We start from the raw sequence: 24,965 nt of genomic DNA, 5'->3' as shown, positions 1-24,965 counted from the left end.
CTCTCTCTGTCAAATAAATAAATAAAAATCTAAAAAAAAAAAAAATAAAAAAAAAATAAAAAGCCATTATAAAAATGTTGTGGTAATAACTTTTCTCCCCCACTTTCCTTGTAGCATAATTCCAAAGTTTTTGAGGGACACAGGCCTCCCAGAGATAAAGATTTCTCTTGTCTTTCCTGGAATCTCTTATAGCTAGGAATAGCTATATGGTTAAGCTCTAGCCAATGGAAAGTAAGTGGAAATGTCAGGTGTAAATTCACAGAGCACCTTTTTTGCTTCTTCTTCCTTCGTGATAGCTAAAATGCAGACATGATGGCTAGGGTCAAGCAGCCATATTGGAGCATGAAGTGAAAGCTACTCACTGAGGATAGCAGAGTTGGATAGAAGTAGCCTGAATTCCTGCTAATCACAGAGGTGTCACACTAGCCTAGACAATTTGTCTCTGGACTTTATTATTATTATTATTATTTTAGAGAAGGAGAGGGGGAAGGGGCAGAGGAAGAGGGAGAGAAAGAGGATCTTAAGCAGGCTCCATACCCAGTGCAGAGCCCCATGCAGGACTCAACGTAGGGCTTGATCTCACATCCCTGAAATCATGACCTGAGCCAAAATCAAGAGTCTGGCGCTTAACCAACTGAGCCACCCAGGCGCCCCTCCCTGGACTTTATATGGAGTTTAAGTCTAAAACTTCTATCTTGTTGATAGCAGATAATTTTTGTTTCTGTCACTCAAGGTTGAATCTAATGCTAACTGAATCAGAGGTGTCACATCTACTCAACTATTCATGAAGCTAGAACATTCAGATTAACTTTCAAGTTTTTGCTATGCTAAATAGTGTAATGTGAACCTCTTTCTGCAAAAAAGTCCATCTAAATCTGTGTGTGTGTGTGCGTGCGCACGCTCATATATTTTATTATTTTCCTGGGATAGATTTCTGGTCTTGGAATTTTAGGGTCAAAGCATAATCAACATTTTAATATCCCTCAATACACACTGCCAAGTCACTTTCTGAAATTATATTCCTGCCAGTTGAGTATATGAATGCCCGTTTCATGGTCTCTGCATTTTCTCCAAAGCCCTCAAGCAGGTGAGGTATGGCAGGGAGTTAATGCTTCAAGCTGGTGGGAGATGGTGAAACATGTCTGGAATTTTTTTTTAAGGCACTTTATTTATTTATTTATTTTAAAATATTTTATTTATTTATTTGTCAGGGAGAGAGAGCACAAGCAGGGGGAGCAGCAGAGGGAGAGGGAGAAGCAGGCTCCCCGCTGAACAGGGAGCCCGATGCAAACTCCATCCCAGGACCCTGGGGTCATGACCTCACCTGAAGGCGGATGCTTCACCAACTGAGCCACCCAGGTGTCCCTGGATGTTTTTTATTTGTTTATTGTTTAGGGTAAGAATTTATAAAAGAGGAAAAACTGAGTCAACAGGAGAACATATTTTTTGAGGATAGGGATGAGAGCCAAATAATGATACTAGCCATCATTTATTTAACACCTACTATTTACCAGGTCCTGTTTGGGCCTTGACATAAAACAATCTCACATCAGCTCTGCAAGGTAGAGATTTATTATTCCATTTCACAGATGAAGCAACCGAGGCTTGGAGCGCTTGATCAAGGTCTTGCAGCTATTAAGTAGAAGGGCAGGATTTGAACAAAGCCTGTGCCCTGCCTCCTCCAAGGCACCAGAGTGTGGTGGATGAGGCTCTGGTCTCAGGAGCAAGGGAAGGACTGAGGTTCAGAAGCTAATCCCAGTTGTCCTCTGCAAAATATGAGAACCCACCTGAGCACAACTCTGTTCAGGACTGTTCTCCTTGTCCCGCCCACCCCAAAGCGCGCTGCGCACCCCCTCTCCCACTCTACCCCCTCCCCTGACTCTCCGGGGGCGAGGAGGGCAGGGGCGAGGGGTTGAGGTGTTGCAGGAACCAAGCGAGTGAGTGGCGTTGAGCAAATTTATCCAGCCTCTCTCAGCCTGGCCTTGTTGCAGGGAGGATTAAGGCGCTGTCCTTGGAGGGGGTTGGGAAGCGCATTTGCATTTGGAAGCTCAGGATACCAGAGGACAGTTATTCAGCACTTAGCAAATGCCCGGCACTTCAGCTAACCGGAGATTTTTTGCCTGAAAGGCCAGCAAAGGTGCAGAGAGCTCCCTCTGTCACCAAGGTGTATGGGTCACCTGGGGCGACCCCAATTAAGAACATAGTTTTGACCTCCCCTGAGCTGCACCCCAAGTGCACCCCATAGTTCACTGGCTGGGCCACCTGGGCTGGTGACTGTCCCTGTCTTAGCGTCAATGTCCTCATCTGTCATGAGCCTTGGGGCTGCATGGATGCTGTGACAGTTAATGAGATAGTGCGGGCAAAGGACTGGGAAGAGAGTTGGGCACATAGAAAGCCCGAAAAGGGCTGGCTGGCGTGCACAGAGACAACTAGATGACACCCCCGCCCCCAAGTCCCATAGGTCCCCAGGCCAGAGCTCCCGGGCAGGTGGAGTCTCTGAGCCCCGGGGGGGGGGACCCCAGTGTGGGGTCCTCATTCCAGGCCCCACCGCCAGCCTTGTCTGGCCCCTGGACACCGTGCCCCATGGTGAGGCACGAGGCTGCTCACCCTGAACGGCCTCGGTGTGACCTGACCCAGAGAGAGGCTGGAGGTGGGGGGCTGGGGGGGTGGGAAGGCCAGGAACCCAGGCACCTGTCACCCTCAAAGACACAGAAACAACTCTTTGCTGTTTTGATTGAAAAGAAAAAAAAAATCCTCCTTGTCCAAAGCCACCCACAGAGGGCGCCAGCCACAGACCCAGGGCCGGTCACTTCCCTCCTGGGCCCTTGACAATCTGTACTGAGGAATGACCCTTGCCCCAGCCCTACATCTCCCTTGAGGGCACTTTCCATCCCTCCCTTCCTTCTGCAGTGATGGCCCCCCACCCCCACCCCAGGCTTTCACCGACTGAAAAAACAGCAAAAATAAACCCAAAACTAAAAGCACAATTGTTATGCTTTTGGCCTTATCCTCTGATCTAGCTTCAGATAATAGTAATATCGTTTATTGTGCTTGCTTGGAAGGACATTTGACTAAATTCAATACTCACAACGACCTCGGGGGTTGGTCATATTATTACCCCCATTTCATGGATGGAAAAGCTGAGTCACAGAGCAGTTAAGCCACTTGCCCAAGGTGACAGATCAGAGTGAGGATTGTATAAAGTCCTCTCTCCCCCACCCCCAGCAGATCCCTCAGGATTTCTGAGGCTCTCTGTGCTCTCCGTCCTCAGGGACTTGTGCGGCCACCTTCGTTCCCACCCCTTGCCGAGGTGTCTCCAATCTCCGGAGTGGGCTCCGGGAGCCTTCCAGCTGGCCCCAGGAAGCGGCGTTCTGAGGGCAACGCCGTGCCTGACTTAGAAAACCCTGCCCCGCCTTTCAAATACACATGGTGTATATTGTTCTTCTGGGACTATTTCAGCAGTGTAAATAATAAATACTTTTCCTTAAAACAGACACACAAACACACACACACAAAGAAAACTCTGCTCCAGACAGTGAGCCTGAGCATCTGCCGCTGGTTGCCTTCCTGTGTTTACCATCAGGCCTCCATACCCAACAAAGGCTCCTTGTGTGGGTCTGGAGGTGGCAGGTTTTTAAGGACACGGTTAGCCCCAGGGCTGTGCATCCCAGCACTGGGCTTCCTCTCCCGGAGGTGAAGGAGCTGCTCTCACAGACCGTGCGGAAACCGCCGCCGTCCCCGCGGCCTCTTCCTCTGCTCGCTGGCCCCGCTCCCCGCCGGCCGCCCAGTTACACCTGACCAACTTGCCACAGACACACGCTCGTGCACACATGCACACTCACACACACACACCTGCAAATACACACACACACACACGCACAGCCTTCCAAAAAGCAGAGGACTCTTTGAAGAGCCTCATGGGATTCCTGCACATCTAGTCGTTTGCAAAATTGTAGCGTATGTGGACGGGGCGGGCACAATCACGTAATTTGTGGGGCCCTGTGCAAAAGGGAAATGTAGGACTCTGTTCAAAATGTTTTACGAATTTCATGATGGCGGGGCGCCTGGGTGGCTCGGCCGTTAAGCATCTGCCTTTGGCTCAGGTCATGATCTCAGGGTCCTGGGAGCAAGCCCCGCATCGAGCCCTGCATCGGGCTCCCTGCTCCGCGGGAAGCCTGCTTCTCCCTCTCCCACTCCCCCTGCTTGTGTTCCCTCTCTCGCTGTGTCGCTCTCTGTCAAATAAATAAATAAAAGAAATCTTTAAAAAAAGAATTTCATGATGGCAACAGCAAAACGTTCAACCAAGCACAGTTCCTTCTGAACCCAGGCCCCATGTCACTACACAGGCCACACACCCAGGAAATGGGCCCTGTGCGCATGGGGGCGGGGGTTGCTTGTTTATACTGCAGGCACTTTTCTGATTAGAAAGTCAGGGCTTTCATCAGAATCTCGAAGGGGTCCATGACTCTGTAACGGTGAAGAACCATTTGGTAGCAGAATGCGAGTTAGGCAGGCCCGGCTTTGAGTCCCAGGTGCCTCATTTACTAGCTGCGGGACCTGGACCGAGTTCCTTACCCTCTCCGGGCCTGTTTCCTCATCTGTAAAAAAAGGAACCTCCACAGGTTCCTGGGTGCACAGGGTTATTGGGAGGCTAGGAGAAAATAGGGATAAAGAGATTAGGATAGAGCCTGGCAGGTTAGCACCCAGGACATAGTTAATCAACTGCTAATTAATTCTATTCTGGTTGTGTTCAATGTCACATCCTTCTGCCGGCCTGACCTTAGCAGGCTGCGCCTTCCTGGGAAATAAATGGTGGTCAGTCATATTATGAACATTGTCCAGCAGTTCTCAAAAGCTAAGTGGGTTGACAACGATAGGTGTCCGGGATGCATTTTTAAGTGAAAAATGTACATCGTAATATAATACATACAGTGTAAATCATTTATGTAAACATAAAGTATGTATTCTCTAAACATATTTATGTACAGGGGAAGGTCTAGAAAGATAGATTTCAAATTATTCATAAAGGCTGTCTTTGACGAGGGAGGCAATTGAAGGGGTGGTCAAGAAGGACTTACACTCGACCCCGCTGGAACCCTGGCCCCCCGTCCTGCAAGCCTGTTCCCGCGGCCAGCCTTCCCCAGATAGGATGGAATTTCGACTCCCAGGGCCAAAGCCATGCTGCACTGCTGGCATCCTGGGTGGGAATTCTGAGTAGCTGGTGAGTAACCAACCTCCCACCATTGTTTCAACCACCATTTATTAACTCCCCACCAAGCGCCAGGCACAGCCTGCACACCCCCCCGCCCCCAGCAACCGGGTGGGCATCAGAGCCGGGCAACGGACTGCCAAGAACCGTGGTGGGTCTGAGATTTTACTCTGCGTGCGAGCTAGCAGTCCGCCTGCCAGTTCCATGAATGCTGGCAGAAGACACGAGATTTCCGGGACCAAGACAAAGGACTTATAACTGCAGACAAAACAGGTGACAGGAGCTCTGTGTTCCCCCCTTTGCACTCTTGTCTCACGGGCCAACTGGGAGGTGAGCCCAGGTGGATGCTGCATCCACCCAACCCACCCACGGTTGGGTCACAGTGGAGGAACCCTGAGATTAGGAAACCCCCAACCTTAGAAGGGGGCTTCTAGCAAAACCACCCAGTCTTTGCCCTGGAGGGAGATGTGGTTTTTATTATCCTGGACAACAAACGAATCTACCCTCTGCCCTAGAGGGAGACACGATGTTTATCTTCCAAAGCTATTTGCTAAAAAATATCCTTGAAAAGATAGTCTAGGACATCTGCCATCACAGGACCCCCAGAAGTTGCAGAGGCCCTCTGGAGAACTGGCTGCCAACATGGACAGATGGGGGAAGAGAGGCTCGGAGAAGGTGAGTCGCTCCCCCAGGGTCACACAGCTAGGAGGTAGCGGAGTGTGGGTTACCCCAGGTAACCTGACTCCAAAGCCCTTGCTTTTTTCCTCCCTGCCTCCAAAAGGGGTTGCTGGTCTAGTCTGGGAACCAAAGAACCAGGGACAATGTTGCTTCAGAGGGAAAATCCACTCTGAGCTCCCAACAACCATCTCTAGGAGAATTGTGGGAACAGAGCCTGTCTGTGGCTTGGGGACCAAGCGCTGCCCGAAGGTGCCCGACCTGACTCCCCCAGGGGATGAGAAGAGAAAATTCCTCCCATGCTGCCCCTGGGTGATGTCAGAGAGGAGCTGGAAATAAGGAATGAGCTTCTGGAGACGGGATAAATGCTCTTTTCTTTTGCAGAAGGGAAAAAAATGTCATGTAATTACCATTTACTTAAATGTGAAATTTATTTATGGAGCAAAAAGGGTTGGTGTTGGCTTTCAGTGCCCAATCAGGAAATGGCCTGGGCTTGTTTTTGTCTCCTCCAGCACCCTGTCCCCCCATGACCCAGTCTGATTTTCAGAATTGAAGGCTGGTCCTGTTCCTGGTTCTTGGGCCTCCCCTGACCCACCTTCGAGTCTCTGGAACCCGCTCTTCCCTGCCAGGAGAATGGGCAGAGAGAAGCCGTTTGTCGCTGGGTTCCAACATCGCCTATGTTCCTCATCTGTAAAATGGGGACATGAAGCCTGCCCACGTCTTCCTCATCCATAAAAAGGAACTAATAGTAATAATTAATAATAGTTTCTGGGGGTACCTGGGTGGTGCAGCCAGTTAGGCATCTGACCCTTGGTTTCAGCTCAGATCATGATTTCGGGGTGGTGAGATCAAGCCCCACATCAGGCTCTGCGCTCAGCACCTGAGACTGCTTGGGTTTCTCTCTCCCTCTGTCCCTCCCACCCTCCACCGTGTGCGTGCACGCGCACGCGCTCTCTCTTTCTCAAGTAAATAAATCTTTAAAAAAAAAATAATAATCATTTCTAACTTGGTGAGTTTCTACTACGTGCATCTCTGAGGTATTAGGATTCTCATTTACAGATAGGGAAACTGGGGTTCAAGGACATTGGCAAAGCCGGCCACCATCACATAGACCCCCTTGAAGAATGTCTGCCTCCTTGCACATTGCGCCTCCTGAATTCCTCCTGGCCACCAAGGAAGACTCATGTCCAACATCTGCTCCTTGGAGTTCTGTCTGCAGTTTCATGGGGTTTGTAAAGCGAGGGGCTTGCACAGGGCTGAGGTTGGGGTCTCGTCCTACAGATAGCAAACCCCCTTCCCCAGGAGCTGCTCTGTATGAGGCCTTTATTTACCTCATTTTAACCTCATGGTACCCACGAGGGAACGAGAGCTTTGTGTCCGTTTTACAGCTGGGGACACTGAGGTGTAGAGTCATGCATAGCCGGGCCTCGTGGCTGGTGGGAGTCAGAGATGGCCCTAGGAGACAAGTTCCACTCTAGGCCTGGCTTCTTGTCCCCATATCATAAAGCCTCTGACCCAGCACGTTGTGATTCGGCCTCCGCTTCCCCTCTGCAGCAGCAGGACAACACCAGGCTCCTTGTCATCTGAGATTCTTACGGGTTTCTAAGTTCCCTTCAATGGAACTCTGTGCTATTGGTTTGGAAAGGCCCAGAGAGGACCAATGATTTGTTGGGGTCACCAGGGAGCCTCCGAAGGCCAGTGTTCTGTCACCAACCCCTTAGGGCACCGGCCTCCGCAGGGAGCTGGTGGTGGTGGGTAGGCTGAGGCCCTGTTCTCAGGGAAGGGGCTGAGGACCGTGCTCTCCACCCGAGCAAAACCAGCCCCCAGTAGGTCCCAAAAAAGCTCCTATGGCAGACAGGGAAATTACAGGGTGGGGTGGTGGTGGGGAGGTCGGGGCGGGGCTGGAGGGCCGAAGAACAGGGAGGAGCAGGCCTGACACCCACCCTTTCCTGCTTGGGGACAGCTGGAGCTACAGACAAACACGGGCCAGCAAGGTGTGTCTGGGGGACCTCAGGGAGGGCAGGGCCCGCACCCCAGGAAAATTCTACCTGAGCTGAGGCTGGTGGGCAGTGAGATGAGATGCCCCTCACCCCCTCACCAGGCAGGGTGATGAGCCGTTGTCTCCTCTTTCTAGAACTCTTCCTGCCCCTTACCCTTTGGGTCTTGTGGAGACTCACCTTCCCAGGAAGGCCTCCTCGACCTGCCTATGTAAAGCAGCCCCCGCCCCTCCTGTCTGGGGGTGTTCCTCATGCCCAGTGACTAGAGGTTATCTGCTTTATTTCGGATTCATCGTCCCGAAACACCAGTGCGTGAGCCCCATAGAGTCTAGGCCCTGTCTGGTTCTGCTCCAGCTCTGCCCCCCAGCACACAGCTCGGGTTGGCACGCAGCAGGTGCTCGGTCCCTGTTGGGTGGGGCCCGGCATCATCATCAGGGTTCGCTTGCTCATTCAGTGACATAACAGGTAGGTGGGGCCTTGTCCTGTGTTTCCAAAAGGCCGCAGAGAGGCAAAGCACAGTACCTCCAAACTGGGACCCAGGTCTTAAGAGAGCCCAGCTGTGACCAGACACCAAGCTGGCCAAGCCAAGCCTACCCTAGCAGCCGTCCCCCCATCAATCACATGCAGAGCATGGAGAGAGTCCCCTGTGGGGAAAGCATGCGGTGAGGAGCAGCTATTCCCACCCCACGGTAGGAAGGTGGTTCACCGTGGCCCCAGCCCCAGCCAAGTGTTGGCGGACTCTCGGAATCCCACCTGGAGACTGGGGGTTCCTGTGAGGAGGAGGGGCTGCCATCTGGTGACCCAGGAGCCTAGGCAGAGTGCTCGGGAGAGTTTGGCCCGTGTCCCTCTCAGTCTGAGGCGCTGGAGAATAGAGAAGCTGATTCCTGAAGGCAGGTCCTGAAGGATGCGCCCCTTAGAGACAGGGCCAGTGACACCTGAAAACGTTTGCCTTCTTCAGAGATTACTGAGCAAGGTTAGCATCAACAGGGCTGAGTCATGTTACCATGTCCCCTTGATAGGGTGTGATGGGAAGGGCATTTCCTGCTACGGGCTGTCCCCACTCCACGCGGGACGGCCTCCCCGGAGGAGGCATCTGTGAGGCAGGAATTGGGAAGAGAGAAGCCAGTGGCCAATAAAAATTTGAAAAGATGCTCGGCTTCATCAGAGTTCAGAATAATGCAAATTAAAACAACCATGAGATCACTATCTTTTGCCCACAAATAGAGCAGGATCTAAAACAAAGCCACAGGGTGCCTGGGTGGCTCAGTTGTTAAGCGTCTGCCTTCGGCTCAGGTCATGATCCCAGGGTCCTGGGATCAAGCCCCGCATTGGGCTCCCTGCTCGGCGGGAAGCCTGCTTCTCCCTCTGCCTGCCGCTCCCCCTGCTTGTGCTCTCTCTCTGACAAATAAATAAAATCTTTAAAAAAATTTTTTATAAAAAAAAAAATTTTTTTTATAGAAAGCACTCACAAAAAGGACACATAAGAGCGAGTGGGTTTTACAATATTGTTTGAAACCGTGAAACCACCCCCACCCCAGGTGTCCGCGGTAGAGTCCTCCTGTGGCGGATGACGCAGGTGTTACAGACAGCGGATTGTTCCAGCTCTATCTGAAGGCCTGGGTGCCTATTGCTAAATTTAGAAAGCATGTTGCAAAGCTGGGACCCTGGGCCCTGGAGGCAGGACAATTCAATGTGCACAACTGTCCCACACATTCCGGATATGTGGCATCCCTGGTCCCTTCGTGATGCACCAAGACTGTTGCCTCCGTGTTAATAGAACAAAAAAGCCTTAACATAGTTCCAAATACTCCAAGCTGTGCAATGGGGAGGTCTGGTATGGTTTTGTCTTGTGGGTGTTTTTGTTTTTGATTTTTAACAAACAATAGCAAGGCCCTCGCTGTGTAGATGTAAGGTCCTGGGGAGGCGTGGGAGGGCCCCGGGGTTAAGTGTGGGAATTGGGGGTGGGGGGTAGGGAGATCCTTATGTTCTTTTCCCATCTTTGCATGGATTCACCACATAAATGAGCATATCACTCTTGTAATGACCAAAATTACTAAAGAGAGAAATCTTTTAACAGAAGAATGATTTAAAAAGAAGAAGAAGAAGGGAGGAAGGCTCTGGAGACCCACCCCGCCCGGCGCCACGTACCAGGCAAGCTGGGAGCAGCACCTGCCGGCCACCCCCCCGGGGCCGTGCAGCGCTGGCCTCCCCCCTCCAGCCCGGTAGCCGCTGCCCGCTCGCCACAAAGGCCCCTTTCTCTGCTGGCTGTTTGTGTTGGTCCCTGCCCGCCCCCGTGGGCAGCCTCTGGCCGGGGCTGGCCCACTGCTGAAGGCTCGCTTTTATGGACATGAAGAGCCGCTGGCCTGCGTACCAGGCCCCTGGAAGCCAGCTACGGCCACCCGCCTGCCACATTCCCGTCGTGTCCCCGCAGCCCGCCCCGCCCCGACTCCAGGAGGGAACACACGGCTCCTGTCCTTCCTTGGCTGGTGACATAAATCACCGCTCCGCAGGCTGGGCAGCCGAGGCCAGGTCCCCAGCAGCCTGCGGCACAGGAGTCCCTGACACCCTGCTGGCTGGCAACCGCAAGCACGCCTCCCCTCCACTTGGCCCTCTGCACCCTGAGTTAGGCGGGGCTGCACCCCAGGCCAACTCACGGATTTCTCCTTTTGCAGACACTGCGTGTTTACACATGCCCAGCCTTGTCCCAGAGAAGGGATAAAATAGCCCCAAAAATGCCTAAGACACAGCCAGCATAAATTAAGACCAGCAAGACGCTCCTCATTCTTTTGCTGCGGAGATTTTCAGAGTAGTTTAGAACATGAGAAGACACCTACACATCCAGCAAGAGGGGGTTCGTTAAATAAATTATAATATAGCCACACAGCTGAATGTGATGCAGCCATAAAAATTTTAAATCACGGCTATAAAACCTAATCTACTTATAAATAGTTTATTTATTTATAGAACCTAATGCCAAATTCGTAAGTATCTGCCCAATGGTATTTTTTTAGGAAAGGGACTAGAAGTCTCATGAGCTTTTTGAAATGACTGTGGGCCCCAAGAAATGAAGAGTCCCTGTCCTACAGAAGGTATATAATGCCATGACGAGATATTTCTGTTGTATATAGACTGTACGTTAAAGTCCCACTTTTACGTTTGTGTGTGGTATGGGAGGCTCTCCCACAAAAGCCAGTTTCCTTATCCCTGGGTAATAGAGTTGTAACTGATTTTTTTTCTCCTTTGTTTTTTCACCAGCCTGATCTATACACTTGTCATGGTGAACCACAGCTTTGGCCATCACATTTTCTAACAACCAAAGCAAAAACAGCAATGTGGCCAGTTACTAATTGCTAGTGTCCATAGAAGAAAGTTAAGTGAGTGCTTTTGGCCTTATAAAGGGTAGTGAGTTCTCTGGAGAGGTGGGATGGGTATGGGAGGGACGTTGCTTTATAAAGAGTGTGTGATGTGTTCCCTCCTGCCCCCTGAGGACAGGGTGCAGGTCAGCCCTGACATGGGACTAAGGGTCTGCAGGCACCAGATGGTCTGTCCAGGAAAACGCCCTGCAGCCCTGCTCTGTTGCGCCCCATCTCCCCACCCCCACCTCAGGAAGGGAGCCGATTCTTTCCTTCACAGAGCAAGATGGTGAGATGGGGTCAGAAGATCTCCCTGTTCACCTCTCACAGGGAGAGCCAGTGACCCATCCCAAAGAGTCAGTGATGGCAAAATTTCTGACACAGAATGTGTAGGGGTTGCTGAGATCAGAACGCATGGAAAGCTCTGCCATCCACCCAAGGCTAGGCGGGTCTTACTACTCACCCCAGGGGAGCAGGGGGTGCGCTGCCAAGGGGAGCAGGTATCACTAACAGACAAGAGGCTCCAGCTGTTGATGTTAAATAAATATTTTAACAGTGAGTAGTTCCTGACAGGCACTCTGAGGTTCCCAGCACATCCAGAGGTGGCGTCTGGCAGAGAGAGGGAGACAGGCAAGCGGCCAGCTCCCGCTGAGCTTCTCCAGCAGGCAAATGACAATAATGAATAACAACAGCAACAACACGACAACAGTAACAAAAATAATATGCTATGACAATCGTCACAAAACCAACAACATGGTTGTCTGTTGCTGAGTAACAAATCACCCCAGAACTGGGTGGCCGAAAGCAACAACAACCATTGTGTTATTTGTCATGATTTCTGTGGGCCAGAAAATCAAGAAAGGTTCAGTTGGGTGGTGCTGGCTCAGGCTCTTACGAGGCTGTGGTCAGATGGAGGCCGGTGTTGGAACAGCGTGAGACCGCAGCAGCCCAGAGATGGCCAAGCAGCTCTGGCCATGTGGTCTTGGGCATCTCCACGCCATCTCTTCGAGTGTGATAGCTTGAGCTTCCTAACGGCATGGCGGCCTCAGGATGGTGAGCCTACTTCTGGCAGCTCAGGGCTTCATGCCCGAGTGTTCTGGCTAGCCAGGTAGAAGCTGTATCTGGTTTTATGGGCCAATGTTGGAAGTCATTGGTGTTACTTCTATGGCATTCTATCGGTTATGAGCAAGTCAGACGCCCATCGGATTCAAGGAGAGAGGACACAGACTTTATCTCTCAATGGGGGCAATGTCAATGTCACTCAATAGCATGTAGATTGGGAGATGTTGTTACAACCATCTTGGGAAGATATAATCTTTCACACAGAGCCGTCACCAGTTTCTAGGGCAGGCAAGGACAAACTGAGGCAGATGGAAGCCCGGTGACTTTTGACCTTGGTACATTTGACATTGATATTCCTAGACTACCTTTCATCTACACAAAGTCCAGCCACTTCAGGCCTCAGTGGACACACAAACTCTTTTCGTTGTGACGGCACAGGGCACTGAGTGTCAGCCAAGAGATGGACTTTGAATTCTGGGTAATTGTTTGAATACACTGTTGAGTTTTACCCATATTATCTGATTTTTAAAAAATGAGTGGAAAACAGAAAAGGGAACCTGCCAATGGGAATGATGAAAAATGTGTGGGGTTCCACATTAGGACAGTTGAGTCTTAGGACGATGGAGTCAATAGAGGCTATCGTAGGCCTGAGTTGGATGGTGATTGGTCTTGAGCCAGCTGGCCCTGAGTTCTCTTGTGAAGAAAAAGAACAACAGAGGGGCGCCTGGGTGGCTCAGTAGGTTAAGTATCTGCCTTCGGCTCGGGTCATGATCCCAGGGTCCTGGGATTGAGCCCCCTGCATCGGGCTCCCTGCTCAGCGGGAAGCCTGCTTATCTCTCTCCCTCTGCCCTTCCCTCCACTTACACTCTCTGGGTCTATCTCTCTGTCAAATAAATAAAATAAATAAAATCTTAAAAAAAAAAAAGAACAACAGAAACAGAAGAACAAAATAAAAGAACGTGTAGTACTAAAGTGTTTTTGGATGGAATGACACAATGTCTGAGATTTGCTTTGAAATACTGCAGCAAACAAAAAGTACCTATGGGGATCCGGGGAAGATCAATCACGAGTTGCTAATTGTTGAAGCATGGAGGTTCATTATACCATTCCCTCCATTTTTGTGAATATTTGAACATTTCCATAATAAAAAGTAAAAATAAATTTATATTAAATATTGGAAATCTGTCATTACGTATTGCATCTAAAAGTCAAGCTCTGATTAGGCATAATTAAATTCCTGGAAATGCCCCTCCCCGTAACTGTTATACAATCACCTTGTGATTTTTATAAGGATTATCAGGGTCATATTTATAGACAAGTCAGTAACCATCTGGACTGACATACTTAATTCCACTGTGCCAACAATGCAGAATTGTCCTTTCAAGAAAAGTGTATTATTATATGTGTACAACCACAGAAGAAATCCTCGCGCCTGAATTCAGAGCTCTGGAAGCAATGAGAAAGTGTTAACAGAGAGACAGCAGGGGTTGGCAGTGGGAGCAGGAATATTTTGTATGATTTCAGATTTTTTTGCCGTGTGAATGTGTCAATTTTTTAAAATTAATTGATTTATTTAGAATAAAAAACAGCTGTTGAACATGTACTATTGGCTATTTCTCTCTTCTTCCTAGAGTGTATCTTTGCTCCCTTTGAACTGGTTTCGTCTGCCCAGAGAGCAAGGATCACTAACAAGCAAGAGGTAGCAGGCATCAAAGATTGAGATAATAATGGAAGAGTACGTTTGAAATGCAGGAAGCTCCAATAGCCAAACTATGGAAAGAGCCCAGATGTCCATCGACAGATGACTGGATAAAGAATATGTGGTATTTATATTACAATGGAATACTACTCAGCCATCAAAAAAATCTTGCCATTTGCGACGACATGGATGGAACTAGAGAGTATTATGCCAAGCGAAATAAGTCAATCAGAAAAAGACAATTACTGTATCACCTCACTCATATGTGGAATTTAAGAAACAAAACAGAGGATCATAGGGGAAGAGAGGAAAAAATAAAACAAGATGAAATCAGAGAGGGAGACAAACCATAAGAGACTCTTAATCATAGGAAACAAACTGAGGGTTGCTGGAGCGGAGGGGTGTGGAGGGATGGGGTAACTGGGTGATGGACATTAAGAAGGGCATGTGACGTAATGAGCACTGGGTATTATGTAAGACTGATGAATCACTGACCTCTAACTCTGAAACTAATAATACATTATATGTTATTTAATTGGATTTAAATTTTAAAAATATATTTTTGAAAAATGAAATGCAGTGAACTCTGGCCATTGGCTTAATCTCACTCTCTCCCCTCAACCTCACCTCTCCCTCCCTCCTCCACTCAGTAAAGCCCCATTGTTGCATTTCAGCCCCTGGACGGCTCCCAGGCCTGGTTGGACTAGGCCTGCCTAATGCAATGACTGGCGCGCCATCTGGTGGCTTCTTCAAGAAGTGCACTAGGCCCTGTTTCCTGAGCTACTCGCAGAAGCCAGGTTTGAGTTTCCACCAGAGGTCACAAACCGAGCCTGCAAAGACGGAACCTGACTTACAGATATGCTGTCTATCAGTGTATAGATGCACGGGTCACAATGCTTAAAAATGTTTTGAATATGTTGCCATCATTTTAAAATATGGATGTTTTACATAAAAACCCAGGTCTCCAGCTTCTTTTGAAAACTGGATCTGCCGATGGTTGGGACTACAGCCCATGCTCTCCAGTTACCTGCCCAGCCTCTGCAGCAGTCACTTTGGTTTGTGTCCAGTTTGTCCTACACAGGGCCCCTGTGTGTGATGAGTAGTGCCTCCCAAACATTCAGGACCTCAGCAAATGACCTTATTTGGAAATAGGCTCTTTGCGGAGGTCATGAGTTAGGGATCTTGAGATAAAATCATTCTGGATTTAGAGTGGGCCCTAAATCTAATGATGAGTATCCTTATAAGAAGAAGAGAGGACACGGAGAGACCCAGAGGAGAATTCCATGTGAAGGCAGAGGTGGGGATTGGACTGAAGCAGGGTTAGCAGCTACCACCAGAAACTAGGAGAGAGGCATGGGCCAGATTCTCTGAGCCTCCAGAAGTAACTAACCCCACCAACACTTTCATTTTGGACTTCTGGTCTCCAGCACTGTAGGAGAATACATTTCTGTTGTTTTAAGCTACACAGTTTACGGTAAGTTGTTACAGCAGCCCTCGAAGACTCATATACCACCCCCCCAAGTCCTCACCTTTGTCCAGTGTCCCCCCCAAACAGGCCTGTGCTCTAAAACTCCAGGACGGAGAGCTCATGACATCCCATCTGTGTGATGGTCTAGTTGTTGGAAACTTCTTTCTGCTAAACCAATAATACAAATAACACAAAATCAGGATACAGTTTATAAAGGGTGAGGGGAAACCAAGGCTTTAAAAGAAACAAATCCCTGCCACTTGTGGGGTCAGGGAGGGCTTCATGGAAGTGGCAGCACCTGAACTGGGCCTTGAAGGGTGAAAATGATCAAAACAAGGAAAAACAGGTGCGGGGGCACATGTTCCGGATGACAAGGCAGCAGAAGGCCATGTACAGAAACATTCATTCACCCCTTCTATGAATGTTTATTTGCTAAGCAGTGAGTAGTGGAATGAGGGTGTGTGGCTGGGCAAGGTCAGTAGGCTGGAATTAACAGTGAAAGATTAAAATCTTTAAAAATCCTGACCTCCCAAGCATGCTAAGTAGAGGATGGAACATTTATCCACATCCCTGGGTTTCTCCTTCAAGCTAAACTACTCTCCTCTTGTGTAAATGACTCATGGGTTTGCATCTTTTCAGGAAGCTTCCCTGCGTCACTTCCTCTGGTCAACCCACCCTCCCCCCTCCCGAACTGAGCCAGCCACAAGGGCGGGCATGTGATCCAGGCCTGGCCAATCACAGCACTCCAGCCACCTGGCCGCCGTAATGGATCCAGTAAAAGTCCTTCGCTGGGACTGATACTGACTCCGGGAGCCAGCAGCTCTCTCTCTGCTGGAGCAGCATGCTTCCTGCCACATGGAGAATGCCTATCAGGGGCCAGAGAAAATGAGGTCAACAGGCGAAAAGAAACAGTAAAGTGGAGATGACAGATGGCCAGAGTCCGGGGGGCATTAACCTCACAGTTGCCATGCTGAGACCCTGGTTCCTACCTTTGTGCCTCCATTTCCAAGAGCTGCCCCAATATCCACCCCCTTCACGAGGACCAGTAAATTCCTTCTCTAGGTTAGTCTGAGTTGGGTCTCTGTCCCTTGCAACCAAACAGTCCTGGGGTGATAGGGTCCTGTTTCCCAAACCCTCCCCCTGGTGACCAAACAGCCAATGAGAACAAAAGAGGGTGACGAAGCAGCCAGTGAGAGCAAAGGAGGACGAGGAAGCAGCCAATGAGAGCAAAGGAGGATGGTGCCTGTGCAGAGCGGCAGCCCCCACTGCCCTTCGGAGAGGTTGTCCTGTGTGCTTTCTGGTGAGCCTGCGAGCACTTGGTGCTGTTAGGGTGAAACTGAAAAAGCACAGGGGGTGTGGATCCAAGTGAAATACAGATAAGGAATGGGAGCCTCTCTGATATTTCTGCCCTGAACACACACACATTTGCCCCCTTGGAGATTCAATCCTTTGGTTTAGGGCTTCTTTTGAAATATAAGTATGAGCTGGGAGAGAAGTTTAGGAGGCAGAAAGTAGGCCGATTTGCCAAAAACTCAATATGCCTTAGATGAATGCACCAAATTTACTAAATTAACAAAATTACCCCAAACTTGCTTCTTTTAACAATATAAAGTTCTCAGCAATTCATATAAAATGTTGACATTCTGGTTTCCAACAAGAAACAGTTGGGATACGTTGGCTTGGAATCAGTTTGCGGAAAGGTTCTGCAGGAAAGGGTAAAATTGTTCAAGCAACCAAAGAGAAGTGAGTACTCTGATGGTGATAAGCAGCACCAGGAGTGGTGATAACTATTATGGACAAGGGTGATGTCGGGGCTGAATGGGGACAAGATAATTCATCTCCCCATTCATTTATTTAACATATACATCCTAGTTAGCTGCGCTGTGCCAGGCCCAGGACTCAGGATACAGCTGTGACAAGAAATGATCTGTGCCCTCAAGGAAATCAGAAGGGGAAAACTCAGGGCATCATTAGCAAGATGCAGCCCCATGATTCTAGGTCAAGATATAGACCTGCACAGGGCCACTGAGGAACAGAGGTGGCTTGGTCCTCTCTGCCTGAGGAAGTAGGAGGGAGACATGATGTTTGATCTGGGTTTTGAAGGATGTGTAGGGGTTTGCCAGGTAAAGAAGAACAGGGAACGTTTTCAGGCTGGAGTAAGGTCCACTCTAAGATTCTGAGGCACAGGAGAGGGGGAGGAAGGAGAAGAAGAAGATGCTAGTGAGGAGTGTGGAGGCCAAATCGCCAGGCTTCCAAAGAGCCAAAGAGAACTTCGGAAACCCTGGGGGTTTTATCAGAGGAAGGAAGTGCCTGTCTCCATGGCAGCTCTGACAAAGATGGACCAGGAATGCTGGAAAGGAGGGGGCTAGAAGACAAGGTCAGAGGCTACAGGTTGTCCAAGTGATAGGTGAACGGGGTGGAGTAGGAATTCACTCATTCAAAGATATTTATTGACCGCCACCTGACTAGAGATAGGCTCGAGCCCAGATGATCCCTGCTGGGGATTCAGTGGTGGGAAGAAAGTTGGGTGAACAAGAGTGAGGCAGGAGAAGAGCCTTCCAGACAGAGTGGACAGAATATGGGGGTCCCGAAGTGGGAAAGATATAGGCTCTTTTCAGGCATAGAAAGAAAACCAGCGTGGCTAGGGCCTCAGGACTGTGAGGCTGGGAGAAGCTGAAACTGAGGCTGCATGGAGCTAGGGCCAGTCCTTCAAGGCCTGGTGGAAATGCCACCTCCACCAGGAAGCCTCCCCAGATCACTGCAGTCAGATTCGTCTCTCCCTCTCCCAGCTCCTTGCCACTTTTATGAGGACAATGCTGGATCATTTTCTGGCCCAATGCAGACACTCCATAAATGTTTGTTGAGTGAATGACTGTTTGGAAGGGGGAAAAAAGAGCAGTGTGAGGCAGGTGGTGCTGGGGGGTGGGGGGTGGAGGGAGGCAGAGAAGCGGGAAAGCAGGTTGCTAAGGGGAGCAGGTCAGCCAGGACAATTGTCAAGATGGTGTTTTTTCAGACGTCCAGTCACAACAATTTAGTGAACACATACACAGCATTTTAAAGAAATGAAATAGACTTAAAATATGAGAATGCCAAGTGCAGAGCAAGGGTTCATACCCCTTCACGACGTCTTGTTCTAGTCACATACATGCCCAAGATATACTTCTTTCTGTGGTCATGGCAAACAAGTTTGAAACCCTCAAAATTAGGATATAGATTTGGCTTTTGTGTCAGAGACCAAAAATAACACTGGCTTCAACCAAATAAACAGTTTTGTCTCTCTCCGTAATGGTCAGGCCTTGGCAGTCCCAGGCTGGAATGTGACTCCAAGTGCCGGGGGGTGGGGCGGTGAGGGGGGAGGCCCAGGCTCCTTCCCTGTGGGTGCTGCACGGACAAGATGGGGCCACTGTGTCCATGCTCCAGCCAGCAGGGAGAGGCAGCAGGAGAGGGGAGGGCATGGCCTCTTCTCTTGAAGGCCACAACCGGGCTGCGGCTCCAGTCACTTCTGCTCACAGCCTGCTAGTCACCGTGGAGTCACACGGCCCTGTGGAGCCGCAGGGGAGCTGGGAAGTGTGGTCTCTGTCTGACAGCAGGGTGCCCAGCTAGAAGTGGAGGTTTCTGTTACTACAGAAGGGGAGAGTGGGCATGGGGTCATCCAGCAGCCTCTGCTCCAGCCTGGGTTTGAGGAACTGCTAACGGTCCATGGGGTTTGGGGTCTGAAGCCTGGCCGGGGAGGCCCTCTTCCTCTGGATCCCCATGCTCTTCAGACTGAACGAGAGGCCCCGGGCTGTGCAGCCCACGGTGTGGGACTTGGTGCTGAGCAAGCCCTGAGGGAACGAAGCCATCTGCATTGTCATTTCCTCTTCAGACCTGCTCTTTCTTCTCGCTTGGACCTGTTAACAGTGGCCCCAGCCCCAGGAGCCCAGGCTAGGAGTTCCTGACACACGGTTTATAAATACTCTTCACCCAGCCTCCAAGGGACCTCTCTCTTCTGCAGGATCCTGAGAACGAAGAGATCAACTGACACCGACTGACCCAAGGAAGCCCCTGCGTCGGGGTCCCCAAGACCATTCGCGGTTCGGATGATTTGCTAGGACTCCCAGGAGCCCACAGGGAGCCACATTCACGGTGAAGACCTGCGACAGTGCCAGGGTGAGCCAAGTCGGCACAGGGTAAAGGCTGGAGGAAACCAAGCAAAGGCTTCCAAGAGTCCTCATCCTGTAGAGTCACACAGGACACGCTTCACTCCAGCAATGTGTGGTGACGGTGCACGTGCAACGTTTTCTGCTCGAGAAGCTCCTTAGAGAGCTCTGGGTGCTGGCACCCAGAGTATTCACTGGGGGCAGGTCACATAGTTACCCTCTGCCTAGACGCACCAAAACTCCAGGCTCCCCAAAGAAGAGCAGGGCTTCAGCATAAGCCGTACTGTTTGCACAAATGATTTAGGCATCCTGAGCCCTTCTCGGAAAATCATGGCAGCGCTCCCGAAATCCAAGTTCCCAGACTCCAGCCCAGGGCCAGGCTTGTGAGCAGGCCTCTCAAAGGTCGGCAGTCTCCAGCCTGCTGTGCTAACTCTGTTCTGCACAGTTGCCAAAGAAGGTGGCATTTGACATGGGAAAGTCAGGAACAATATCGAAAGGATGAAATCCTGCCAGGTTTGACCCCCAACTACTGCTCCAGCCTTCATCCGAAGCTTTTCCTGAGTCCCAGTCATTACCCACCCTGATCCGAGCAGTGGCAGCCCCATTGCGCAGGGCACACCCCTGCCACAGTGTCACAGAACCCAGTCCTCGGGCCCTGTCACCCTCTCACACTGAGTTTGCAACCCTGGGAGGGCATCTTCCTGCACCGCAAGAATCGCATCCGGACTGTGTTCTTGTGCACGAGACCGTCTTCTCGGTTGGTCTTTGGGGGTCCCCAAGGCAGGCTGCATCTTATTTCTCTCCGTTTCTTCCTTCCACCACCACACCCTCCATGCTCTGATAAACAGAGAGCCTTGCATACAACAGAGACACCATAAACTCAGCTGTGTGGAACTTCCCATCTCCATGGGTCAAGGATGGTGTGGCTCTGGGGAAGGAGTAGACCAGATGAGCTCCCACGTCCCTGGGATTGATGATTCCAGGATTTTCAGAGTTGGAGAAACTCAAATTCAGCATGGCCGCCTGAATCCTGAGCAAGGCAGGCTCTGGAGCCTGGCGTGTGGGCAGAGAGAACAGAAAAGGAGCAAAGCCAAAGAGACCCAGTCAGGTGGAGTCCGGACCCTGCAGGGCGCCAGGTGGCAGGAGACGCCGAAGGAGCCCAGCACCTTCCTGGGTGTCTGCTCACTGCTGAGGGGCAGGACCTCGGCTGGTCTGCGCGTGAACAGGAGGAGCCCTGGCCCAGCAGCCTTGTCTCGGCTGATGCGGGGCCCCTCCTGGATGGTTCCGGGAGTCCTTGGGGAGACATACTTCATTGAGTGGATACTCATGTAGATGCTGCCAGGCCCTGGGCTCCCCCGCCCTTACCCAGGGCAAGGTAAAGGTTGGAGGGCCTGGCTGGGGCTGGCTGCCTGACAAAGGTTAGGATTAGTGGGGAGGCCAGGGGTGAGGGAAGGCTGCCCTGCTTGGGGTGGAGTTTCCGCTGGCGTCTCTCATTGACTATAAATGTGTTTGAGAGGAGTCAGCGGTCTCTTCCCCCACAGGGCCAGGGAAGCAAATGTTGAGGGAAGTCTGGAAGGAAGCCGCCCACCCTCTCGTTGCAAGGCAGGAATCAGGAAGGGATGGGAGGAGGGAGCAGAAGCCTGACTCCTTGGGTCAGTCCCGTCTTCTCTAGAGGCCGGGCCTCTCAGAGGGAGAGGCATTGGGGCTGCCCAGGCTTCTAGAGAAGCTGCACAAAGAGTCAGACCAGGTGGCGGCCTGGAGCATGGCCGGTGGTGCCAGGTGGCCCCAACTTGGTCACTCACTCGGCCATGTGTCCTTTGCTGCCTGTTCCTCAGCCGCACCATTCGTGGGGGGTGGGGGGCAGTGAGAGGACCTGATGGTTGTGTGACTGGTTTCCTCACCTTTAAGGTGATGAGGGATGTTGTAGGCTCAGATGAAATCACGTGTGTGGAGACTCTGGCCCAGCCAGGCCTGAGGTCAAGGTCTCCACTGGCCACCTGCTGGGGCAGGTTCAGTGACAGAACCCTGGCCTCAGCCTCCTGGGCTGTCGCAGGGCAGTGTGCTCAGGCTAAAGGGGACAGTGCTTGCCTTTTCCAGCCTGTTTCCCCAACTAGAGTAAATGCCATGGCCCAGAGTCTGGCCACGGCCTCCAAAAATTCCAAGCAGCATCCCCCTGCCTGGACATCAAGCACCTCCAAATATCACCAAGAGAAACACTTGTCGTTTGCGCCTCCAAAAAGATGGCTGCTATTTCTTATATTCCGTCTCCAGCTTTCTTTTTTTTTTTTTTTTAAAGATTTTATTTATTTATTCATAAGAGACAGAGACAGAGAGAGAGGCAGTGGGAGAAGCAGGCTTCCTGCTGAGCAGGGAGCCCGATGCGGAACTCGATCCCAGGACCCCGGGATCATGACCTGAGCCAAAGGCAGACGCTGAACCATCTGAGCCACCCAGGTGCCCTCCAGCTTTCTTTTTAAAGCACAGTTAATTCTGCTTTGCAAAAGTGTGAGCCCTTGGGGTTAATTAGATCAACTGTGGAATGTTCCAGAGAGAGAGAAAGATAATCCTGAACCTTACAGACAATGATTTCTGGATTCATACCTTTGCATTCTTCCACAGAATGACAAAACTGGGCGATCGAGTCATCTTACAGATGGGGAAACTGAGGCTCAAGGGAAGGTGCTGGGAGGCAGAGCCAAGGAACATCCAAGCATCCTCACTTCTTCGGGACTTCTTGCCCGACACTCAGGCTGACACCCATATTCACCCAGGACTTGTCTAGGAAGATGCAGGGCTCCCTGCGGAGCTGGTTACCTCCCTGTGGGGGTATCGCCAGGGGTGGCAGTGGAATGTGGGGGCTTGATCTTGGAGTTCAGCCAGGCCTGGGGTGACATCGTGGCCCCACGTGTATGACTACGTGCACCGAGGTCGGCCCCCGGAGGCACAGCTATCTCCTGCATGAAACGGGGCTGGGTGCGTAATATCTGCCTCTTGGGAGTTGTGGGCAGGATTAGACATGACAGAAAAAGCACGTTGATGGGAACATAGAAACATTCATGCTTTCCTCCTCTCCCTCACCTGTTTGGCTCAAAAAGAAATTTTTAAAAATTGGTTTTTTTTAATGTTTTTTGGGGTTATTTTTTTTTAAAGATTTTATTTACTTGACAGAGAGAGAGAAAGAGAGCACAAGCAGGGGAAGCGGGAGAGGGAGAAGCAGGCTTCCCGCTGAACAAGGAGCCCGATGTGGGGCTCGATTCCAGGACCCTGGGATCATGACCCGACCCAAAGGCAGACGCTTAACCGACTGAGCCACCCAGGCGCCCCCCAAAAATTGTTTTTTAAAGTTAGGGGTTTTTTTTAATTGTCTGCGTTTGTTTGCTCATTTGTTCTTAGTCTCCGAGCCCCCACAATGATGTGAGACCGGCCACTGGCACGGGACCTGGGAGGCAGATGGGGGAGGTTTGTGTGCGGTTTGTCTTTCCTCTTTTAGATTTGCTCTCAGGCCCTGGTTATTCACCAGAGAGCAGTAAATATACAGTCCCTGTCCCCAGGAGGCTAAATACGAAGAAAAACAAGGTGCCAAAACGAGGCAGGGCCCACAGTGCAGGGAGAGGGTGGAAGGGCCAGTGCCGAGGAGGGACCCCATCCAGGAGAAGTGAGGGGCAGTGGGCGCTTCCCGAGTGGCCATCAGCACTGGGGCCTGTCCCTCACAGTACTGTCTGGGCCGCTTGCCCTGGGAATCCAGGTTGCTGGGACATGGTTACAATGGATGTCAGAAGCCAGGGCGGGGCCTGGCCCCTCTTGCCCCATTGCCTGAACAAATGTGATCAGTGAGCGCAAACACCAATATTTCCCTGCAGGCTGAGGAGACTCACTTGGAGGGTTCCCACGGGATGGACGCATGCACCCTCAGCAGGTACCTCACTGAGCTGGAACCAAGGCGTGGCTTGGGGATTCACAAGATGTCAAATAAAAACAATAAAACACAAGCTCTTCTGCCCTTGATCGGCCCATAGGCCTCACGCTGCCCCCACGCAGAGATGGGGGCCCCCGCGTCCTGGCTCCTCGCAGGCTTTTTTCTGCCCTGGCCGCCTGCATATCCTGTCTTCACCCAAGGGACTTGCTTCTGTCTGCTTAGCCATCTGGTTACACATTAGCCTCACCTGGGACCCTTCTCAAATATACTGACACCCACCCCCCCACACACAGAACAACGAAACCAGGATCTTTGCAGGGGGGCCTGGGAGCCTAGACTTCTCCAAATGATTCTGAAGTGCAGCCAGGAGTAAGCCACTAGACCATCGCTACCCACGTAGGGGGCCAAGCTGAAGTCCCATTCCTCCAGGAAGTCTTCCTGAACTTACCCCGTGCAGGTGACTCTCCTTCTCTGAGCACCTTTGAGCCACGGGAGGAGCAGTCACCGGGCCCTGGCGGCAGCCTGCTTTGTGTCAGATGGTAGATAGCAAGAGGAATCCCAGCTTTGCCCCTCACTAGCTGTACATACTTGGTTGCTACCGAACCTCTGAGACTTAGCTTCCCCATCTACAAAATGGGCATTAACAACAGTATCTACCTCACAGGCTGATATAAGACATTCCCACTGTTTGATTCCATCCTCTAGCCCTCCCCCAGCCCATGAGTCCTCTATTTCTAAAACTACAGGTTCCCACAAGCCCAGCAAGGGACCCAGTTCCCAGAGACCTCTGTCCCTGTCTCCACCCATGTTCCCCATCCTGCATGCTGGGAGCAGCCCCTTGGCAAGACACATCTTTCCTCATTCATCCTTCCAGGAGGACTCCTGAGCCTCCAAGTCTGCCTTTGCAGGTGGCTGTGAGAAACAAGGAGGGGCAGAAAACCACCCCCAGAAGGTAGGGATCCCTTTCCTTAGGATCTGTTCTAGCCAGACGGGCAGAGCCTGCCCTAGCTGTGATCTGGCAAGGGGGGAGGGGGTGAACTTGACATCACACAGGGCTTTCACTGTCTAGAAAGCACTTCCACAGGTTATAAGAAGTAATCCTTGTGAGGTGAGTTCTTCTCTTCTTCTGCCAGATGATTTGCCGAAGGTCATGATTACCAAGTTCTAGGGCTAAAGTTGAGAGTGCCAAGAAATTAGGAACAATATAAATGTCCAAAAATAGGAAAATTATTAAATTCATTAAGTACATCCACATCGTGGAATACTATGCAACTATTAAAGTCATGTCTTCCAATGATTTTAATAACGTGGGGAAAGGTTCATAGTAAGTTAAATAGGAAAAGCAGGACATAAGGTTTGATCTCTGCTCTGCAGTATGGATGTGTTTACTGGCATATATACAAATACAGAATGCACGTAGATTTGTAATAATACCAAAAATCCTTCT

At 50.8% G+C, this 24,965-nt stretch overlaps 1 long non-coding RNA gene across 1 annotated transcript in view; it reads right to left on the bottom strand.

Annotated features, from left to right (window-relative positions):
- LOC145722035 (uncharacterized) overlaps window positions 1–17,215 on the bottom strand; it is a 23,266-nt gene extending 6,051 nt beyond the window's left edge. The window contains exons 1-2 of the long non-coding RNA XR_014146072.1: window positions 16,453–17,215; window positions 15,525–15,631 (exon numbers count right to left, since the gene is read on the bottom strand). This is a non-coding gene — a long non-coding RNA (uncharacterized LOC145722035). The remainder of the gene's footprint in view (window positions 1–15,524; window positions 15,632–16,452) is intronic.
- Window positions 17,216–24,965: the final 7,750 nt, after the last annotated feature.

The sequence above is a fragment of the Leptonychotes weddellii genome, chromosome 6 (assembly GCF_054177405.1).
Source record: "Leptonychotes weddellii isolate Sample4059 chromosome 6, ASM5417740v2, whole genome shotgun sequence".
NCBI lineage: Eukaryota > Metazoa > Chordata > Mammalia > Carnivora > Phocidae > Leptonychotes > Leptonychotes weddellii.
Note: the sequence above shows the minus strand (reverse complement) of the source record. Positions and strands in the feature narration are given on the sequence as shown.